Source organism: Leptonychotes weddellii, chromosome 13 (assembly GCF_054177405.1).
Source record: "Leptonychotes weddellii isolate Sample4059 chromosome 13, ASM5417740v2, whole genome shotgun sequence".
NCBI lineage: Eukaryota > Metazoa > Chordata > Mammalia > Carnivora > Phocidae > Leptonychotes > Leptonychotes weddellii.
The window spans coordinates 53,615,255-53,624,415 of NC_138381.1; positions in this window are offsets into that span (position 1 = coordinate 53,615,255).

The window sequence follows — 9,161 nt, forward strand, 5'->3', positions numbered from 1 at the left end:
GCAAATTTTATATTTTTAAATAGAACAGTTAGATTTGTGGATTAAACCAAGTTGAAATTATATTTTAACATTGGCAGTTTTAGTCAGTCAAATATTCATTTTAAGCCAAATAACTCATAAATAATCCTTTCTGTACATAAAGTCACCGCTTTAACATTAAAAAGAACTCCAGCGAACAATAGGCAAAATAGGATGTGGATAAAACACAGATTGAGGTTTATAGAATTGCAGAACTGAAGAAATAAATTGAGCATGGAAATAATACCATTCCAGAATCAATAAATAGATTAGAATAGCAAGAAACAAAATAGTTAAAGTCAGAAGTCAATTACTAACATAAAATAACAGATTCAAATAATCAAAGTAAATGGAGAGGAAAAAGACAAATCACACTAAAAAGAATGCAATAGGTAAAAGTTAGTACCCTTAAAGGAAAAAAGTCAGCAAATGAAAACTAAAAATATTCAAAGATACATCAAGAAATGAATTTTCCTGAAATGTAGGGACAAGGGAGCCTCCTAACCATGGGGACACATTTTCCATAAAATTGATACAAAAATTATGACTGTTGAGACTTATCCTGGTTGTTATTAACCTTCCAAGTAAAAATCAAGAATTTTTCAGTTATCCAAATAGAGAAGCTTCTAGAGAATATCTGAGGCCTCAGACTTGTCCACAACAACATTCATAGCCAAAATACATTGGAGCAATGTTATAAGGGAAAGAAAGCATGATCCAGGAATGTTACACCCAACCAAGATGTCATTCAAGTACAGAAAGTCCCAAACATGAAAGAACTCAAGAAATACAGCACCCTAGAGTCCTTCTTGAAAAACTATGTATTGATGTAACCAAGGGATAAATGGACAAACCGAGGACTAATATTTAATGCCAGAAAATAGTGAAGCAATGTTTATAAGATGCTAAAGGAAAGTGATCCAGGAATATGATACCTGGCCAAGTTTTCCTTTCAAGCATTTAAGAATGAAATCCAGCCAATTAAGTGATAAATCAAAGTAAAAAAACAAGGAATAGAATAACCACAGTAAAAGTGAGCAAGGAATCATTTACAAAGAAAACTACGGTTACAAAATGAAATATCAATGTTACAAAACTTAAACTCACATAGGACCTAAGAGAGGAGGCAGGAAGAAGAATAAAAGCACACAAATATCCCACTTTCACAAGAGTGACTCTATTCCATCTAAAAGTGAAATGGACTTTAAAATAACCAATGCCTCCTGCCATTTAAAGTTTTCTGGATCTTTTTCATCAATCATAGAAGAATCTCTTCAGGAAAGACTCTTTCATGGAGGAAAAAAAAAATGATCTGAATTCCTGAAATCCCTTTATTTTACATGTTTCTGCTTCATTTAAGAAAGATGATTTTTAATTCTTTTTTAAAGAATGGACAGCATGATGTCATGTTCATAAGACGATGTTGTGAGTCTATGTTTTTCTTTGTATATGTTCCTGGAAAGATCGCTGGAAATTTGTTCCATAATGCTAATAATACTTACTTCTTGGTGATGAGGTTTAGGATGATTTTTTTTTTCTTTCTTTATATTTTTCTGCATTGCTTAGATTTTTATATCCACTATGAACCATTTTTACAAGAAGTATACAGTAGTCATTCTTAGAGGAAAATAAATTGGCCTCAGGGGGTGAAAAATTAGCGGATCTGGAGGGAGAGGGTTATGTACACCAATAATCAGTTTAAAAGGAGCTCCCATGGGCACAGAACTAACCTTAAAGAGAAGGCACTTGCCTACGTTGTGTGATTTGAGGGACACAGAAAGACACCAGCCCATCGAAAATTATCAACTCTTTGGATTGATCAACTACGGTTACAACCACATGAATTCATTTATCATTTCTCCTATCAACCTGCTGGTAGGTGAAAGACAAAGATCCAAAGGGATGATAGATGTATGCTGGAAGCCTGGACTGAGCTAATAAAAGTAACACCCAAGGTCAGCAGCAGGTGCCTGGGGGGATGAGGATGGAAGGAAGCAGAGCTGGTGGGCAGAAAGCAAAACCGGCCAAGGAACAGGTATTGATAAAGCAGAGACTCCGAAGACTGAATACATCCGCAATGGAGGTCAGTTTGAGAACCAAAGTCAAATGAGGAACTAAGGGACAGATAGGATGGAAGTATAAATTTGAGACGGGGACACTATGAGTAATTTCCTTTGGGCAAGACTTGTTTGCCAGACCCTTCTTTGAGAGGCCCCTGGCTCACATTCCAGGCTCAAGTTGCCGATTAGGGGCCCCAAGGAGTATAGTCAAAAGGGTCAAATATTAGCATGGTCTGAATTAGGCTGACTTGGGAAAGGGTCCCTCAGTAGCCTGGGAGTGGCAGGAGACGTTGAAGTCTCCACTGAAAGTGGGCACTGCATAGCCTGAAAGGAGGGGTGTTTGTAGAGAAGGGCGTTGTGTAATCAAGCCCCAAAGATCAGCCTCATAGTCTTCAGACATTCCCCTATCTTCGGCTAGCCTTGCCCCTGTTGAAACTTGAAATAAGCCAAGGCATAGATGCCTAAGAGTTACTAGAAAAAGTCTGTTTAGGTAGCAAGCACTGGTCTCCTTTTGATCAGGGGAGGGGATATATCCGTGCTGGTCACTCTGTACACACAGCTGTTTCCAAGACCCTCACCTGTTTCTGGATTTTAAACTGGTAAACCCTAGCCAAAGGCAAAAAGCCTGCCTGGCCCCTGTTTGCACAGCAGTGGTACAGAAATGGCCCCAAGCTCCTATGAAGCTAGCTGCCTCACACTGAAACTCGGGATTTATTTCCAGTGAGCAGCGATGTTAAGTCGAAGGTGCTCCTCACACAGCCTTGAAACACCCCCACTGGGTCAACATGGTTCACAAAGCTTGTGTTTGGAAGCATTATTACCCACTGGGTCAAACGGAGACGGGATTAATTAGGAGCAATAGAAACTCATTTAAAAACCAATATTAGTCACTTTAGTGTATGCCCAACAGCTGACAAAGCCCGAGTCTGCACACCGCCTTACTGATGTGAAACTTGGAACAAAAATTAGAACAAGCCAGCACGCACAGAGTCAGAGTGGGAGTAAAAAAAGCCACAAATGAAGTATAATAAATGGTGTTCCCTGAAGAGGCAAGATGCCTCCCTTAAAGAAAGTCGAGTGGAGAGTGTTGTGGACACAGGTGCTGAAACAGCTTCTCACTTCCTCCCTGGTCCTCGGGCTCCATGAAGAAGGAAGGCTATAGCCCCCACCCCACCCCCGCCTAGGAGGATGTCAAAGTCACTGCATAAACAAAAACATAACAAAACACAACAAAAACATAAACACTGCATTAAAAACAAAGTGAACCAAGAGGTAGAGTAGTGTGGTAGCAAATGCGTGCTGTTGGGAAATACTCGGTTCTAGCTCCTCCCCCAGTGGACAGGGTAGCCTAGGCCGCTCGTTCAAACGTTCACAGTCTCCTATCTCCTCATCTCCTCCTGTGAAAGGATGCTCTGTTTATCAGCACCATCCACTCAGCTCCCAAGCTCAAACCTAGGAGCCACCGTCCAGCTTCGATGCCTGGAACCCAGGGCAGCGGGTCCAGCGATTCCGTCAGCGAGCATATTTGGCATCTTTCCCCCTTACCCGTCACAACTCAAACACCTTGCCCCAGGTCATGCCGGTTCTCACTGGATCCCTGAATTTACCGCAGCAACTTCCTCCTGCTTGCCTTCCATTGCTCCCTCTTTTAATTGAGACCATCCACTGGACTTTTGAAGTGATTTTCCTAAAACATAAACCTTATTAAGAGTCTCTGCTGAAGGTCCTTTTATGGCTTGCCGTGGCTTCCCAGGTGGAGTTAAAGCCCTATGACTTGGCTCCAGGGAAGATCGGGGTGTGAATTATGCCCACCTGTCTAGCTTCATCCCTGTTGTTCCCAGGTGAACAATCATCTAGGTTCACCCAGGTTTGTCCTGGTTTTAGTCTTGTATCCTGGGAACCTCCCAGTCATTGAACAACCAGAAGGATTGGTATCCCTACTGGGACCCTTCTCTACAGCCCTAAGGGCTATTTATAGCTCCCCAGAGGCTCCCTATATGGGTTCTTGCTCTTGGTATTTTGTAAGCCTAGAATGATCCTCTCTTTCTCCTTCAACAAAACCCAACCAAGCACCTCATCATCTGGGACACTGGTTCTCAAAGGGTGGACCCCTAACAGCAGCGTAGGCATCCCCTGTCAACATGTCTGAAATGCATACCCTTGGGCCCCACCCCAGACCTACTGAATCAGCAACTCTGGGGTGGAGCCGGGCAATCTGTGTTATAACAGGCCCTTTAGGGGATTCTGATGCTCCCTGTAGTAGGAGAACCACGACTCCAGAAACCTTGCCTGAGCAAGGGCCCCTCCCCCAGCAGCCTTGCCAACTCCCTGCTCTCCATTACCAGGCCAGTTCACATTTGCATCATTGTACTTAGACACTAAACTGCAATTATTTGCCTACATAGCTACTTCCCCAGTCTGACTACAAAGTTCTTTGAGGGCAGCCTCGCCACTTTCTGTTGCTTTCCAGGTAATATCAGTCTATTTATAAATTTGGGGCAGTTTTATTAACTCTTTTATGAAGGGAACAGATTTACTAAATTATATTTAGTTCCGTAAGTCAAACCATGTTGTAGAGAAGTGTGTAATCCTAGGAGAAAGAATGTCAGAGATTGACAAAGAAGCAGGTGTTTGCGTGCTCCCTGGAAGCATCTGTATGAGTAGATTTTGCCCTAATTCTCTTTAAAAGCCACAATTCTTGGCTCCCCTCATTTAATTGTATTGATAGACATTCTTTTCCTGCTCAAAGGATTATCACTACATTTCAAAATATCTTATTCCTTGAGCTCTAAGTCTGCACACTAAATTTTTAGGCACCAAAAAAACCTCTGGGGGACTAAAAATTGATTTTGAATATTTCACAGCCTCCGAGTTTGCGCTCTTTGTGCTATGAAGAACCCACACTTTTGGTCTCAATTAAAAACATTGCCACATGTCTGCTATTAATAATGACAGCAATTTACTTCTGTTGAAATTAAAAGCCTTCATTTCTCTTTGAAAAACCTAAATGCAATTCACATGGTTTACAGACATGTTTCAAAGCTTTCTTCCCCTTTACAGTTCTTTTTTTTTTTTGGTTTTGTTTTTTAAAATAGACTTAATCTTCAAAGATTTATGATTGCCATTTGGTGTCTGAAGATACAGATCTAAGCACACACATAAGCATATGCGTGTGAGCGTTTACATTGATACTGATATTTGTATGTTATGGTCAAACAAATAATCTGCTTTCTGAGGCAACTTGTTATTTGTTCATGTGAATATAATTTAACTGATTTTTTTTCCTAGCGTTTTTACTTGACATTTTAAGAGTCAGTGAAACTATGAAGAAAAAAACTTTCAATGAAGAAACATAATTGTTTTCAGCAAGCCACATGTGACATTTCAGATGTATATTTTATATGGTATTGTCTTGAAAGAGTATACATTAGGGGAGATTTTTTTAAAAGTAAATCAGAAGAAAACCTAAAACAACTAATTAACATTCATCAAATACATAAGAAGAAGAGATGCAATTTGGACCACATCAAATGTCCAAGTCCTAATGGTCCAGTTTCATACACTGAACATTGGAAAAACAGATTTTGATTCAAAAGGATTATTCTCTCCCCCAAACAAGTGCATATGTTACAGAGTTGCTGCTATGGGTTAGGGAGAGACATCTGGAAGCAATTGGGGCAAGACTTCCGCAATACTCACTAGAAAGCAAATCCTATGCCAGGGCCCTGGATTTCTGAAGGACTAGGAAAATTTAGGGTCAGAATTAAGTGGAAAGTTTTTAAGGCAATAATATGAGAAATTCATTTAAAAATTATCTTAAAGGTATTAATAACAATGCTTGAGATTTTGTTTGAAATTTGTTCAGCTTGACCCATGTTCATTGGTATTTGTTGAAAGGGCTTATCTGTCTCATTTTGCTGAATAGACACAAAATAAACTCATATGCAATCATGTAATAACCTACAATATAGTTCATACAAAAAATGTTCTAAATTTATGATATCTCAAATGGGCCTTTTGGAGTTTTTGTTGTTTTTTTCCTGTTAGTTTTATTTATTTATTTATTTTTCAAGATTTTATTTAAATTCAAGTTGGTTAACATGTAGTGAAGTGTTAGTTTCAGGTCAAATGAGCATTTTTATTTGTATACTTGCTTATGGCTGAAATAGTGGCTGGTTCATTACAGATGTTTAAGAGATTGGATGTTTTAGTAATTTTTCAATCACTATTGTAAATTCCTAACAGATATTATCTTGTACTATATTGCCTTTTTAACTTAACTTCAACCAGATATTTCAGGGTTATCCAGTTTGGCTACATTCGGAGACATGATATGAAAAGAGCATATAGATATATAGATGTGGGTGGTGATTAAGGAGAAACTAGTTGGAAGTGACAATGTTTTGATGGATCAAAAGTAAGCAGGTAAATAAGCCAAAAACCCAAATGCTGCTGTTACTAGCTCCACAGGATCCTGTAATTAAAATCAAGTAAAATGCTAATCATGAAGAGCTAAATTAACATAGGTAGATTTCACTGAAACTGTAGAACATATAAATCTTTTTGATAAAGTTAATGTGGCATAAACGTTCCCCAAACTTCCGCCTTAGAGCATATTATTTTTGCTCTAAAAACCCTTTAAAAAAAAAGCTCTGATATTTAGTAAACTATTATCTAAAATGTATCAAAATTAGAAGCTGAAAATAAGTATTTTAAGATAAATAGAAATTAAAGAGGCTAAAATTCCTCTGACTATAGTCAATTGGTCAATTATGTCTGTCTTATTATAATTTTTAATCTACTACAACCAGCTCTTTTTGACCCTCACTATTCAGGCAATGTTTAAAAAAAATTAATAATCAACACATTTATAAATAGTTCAGCATGTAAAATTGTACACATTTTCTCAAGTTAATACTCTAAACTTTGTCCTTAACTTTTTGAGACACGAAATTAGCAAAGTTCAGTAAACCCCTTGAGGTTTTAAATTTAGCTTTACATGATTCATGCCTCTAAGGACGGGGAGAAGACCATCTTCCATTTGCCTTTTCCTATAGAAGAGATCCAATTTCTGCCTGTTTTATAAAACATCTACAGCTGAGATCTCTTAATATTTTTGCTCTTATACCCCTATCAGTTAAAAAAAAAAAAAGGCAGCACTCTACTACATCCTTGATAAAACATACATAAAAAGACGATTTTTTAAAAGAATGAAATAAGGTTAAACTAAACAGTATCTTAAACATTATTAATGGTGTTAAACAATATCTTTTTGCTTTAAGACTCACTGTGCTTTTTTTTTGACCATGCTTTTTTTATGAAAAATCTTTGAAAATCTTGCTTTAATATTTTGTAATAAAGAGAGTTAAATGGTTGTCTTCATTCTTTTTTTTTTTTTAAAGATTTTTTTTTTTATTTGAGACAGAGAGAATGAGAGACAGAGAGCATGAGAGGGAGGAGGGTCAGAGGGAGAAGCAGACTCCCTGCCGAGCAGGGAGCCCGATGCGGGACTCGATTCCGGGACTCCAGGATCATGACCTGAGCCGAAGGCAGTCGCTTAACCAACTGAGCCACCCAGGTGCCCCGGTTATCTTCATTCTTGGCTGTAAGAGCCCTGGTGGCTGAAGCAGGCAATACTCAGTTACATCACTCCAAATGGAAGAAACTTTGTATTGGTTGGGTGTTCTAAATCATGGCATTCATTTTTCAATCCTATCTACCAATTTTATCAATGTTTCCATTGAAATTGGCTAAAAAATTTCCATTTTCTTATGTCAATCAAGACTTTGAACTATTCTGTTTCATTGCAAACTAATCAGAAAGTTTTACATTTAATATTTGGGCATTTAGTAGGACAGTTTAGAAAGTTTTCTTTCCAAGTGTTTTAGGGGTAGAGATATGAAGGTATTTATACTATGTTAGCAACAAAATCATATAGTGATTACAATAATTGCAAGGATATATTTTCAATATTTGAGGGTAGAATAGTCTCTTTTGAAAACCAGTTTCTCCCTCATTTATTATTTTTAAAGTTACCCGAGCTTGGAGGGTAATAAGTAACTGCTGATTACTTATTTTTGAGCCTCGCTTTGTCAGATTACTTCTCTCATCCACCCCCTCCCCACCTGTCCCTGCAAAACACACTGCTAGGTAGCTTTCCATTGACACGGACTTATGGTTAAAGAAAAGGTCAGAGTTTCTTGGGCACCTGGGTGGCTCAGTCGGTTAAGCATCTGCCTTTGGTTCAGGTCATGATCTCAGGGTCCTGGGATGGAGTCCTGCATCGGACTCCCTGATGAGCAGGGAGTCTGCTTCTCCTTCCCCCTGCTCTTATGCTCTTGCTTTCTCTCTCTCTCTCCCTCTAAATAAAATCTTTAAAAAGAAAAAAGAAAAGGTCAGAGTTTCTCAAGCATGTTGTTCCTTATTAATAAGAGAAAAGATACAACTTACTTTATAATAGATAACTCTCCTAAGAACATTCCTGTAAGACTAACAGTCAACCTCAGGGTGGTATAAAAGATCTGTTAACTCACAATCTCCTTACAGAGTTTTATGAACATTCCCCATCTGAAGTTCTTAGTTTGTGAAAACAGCAAATCAAAGACTCCTAGGACGTGCACAGCTGTGCCCCAGCGGGCAACCGGCACCTGTGAGGGTCCTGCCCGGGCTGCGTGTTTGAGCCCTGAGACCCTGCGATACACAGACCAAATGAGGGTGACAGGTCAGCTTCTGTATGAAAAGTTAAGAAACCTCCATCTTTTTTCTTATTTTTGACACAAGAGTAAAAGTAAGTACAAATGCTGCCGTCCCCCTATGAGGCAGGAAGTACACACGGACCACTTTGGAAATAACTGTTTTGTGGCTTTCTCAATCATGTTTGTGTATTCCATCCTCCTGTCTCCGATCTGAGGTTTGGGACGAAGCAAAAGTATAACCATGTTATATGATGTTAAATCAGCCCTTGCCCGTTATATCCGGAGAAAGCTGATGTTGGTAACTCTTTCCTCTCCACGTAATGGACCTAGGAGCGGGGAAAGCATTGATGATCTTTCATGGATTTTCCTGGTTTAAGTAGGAGTAAAA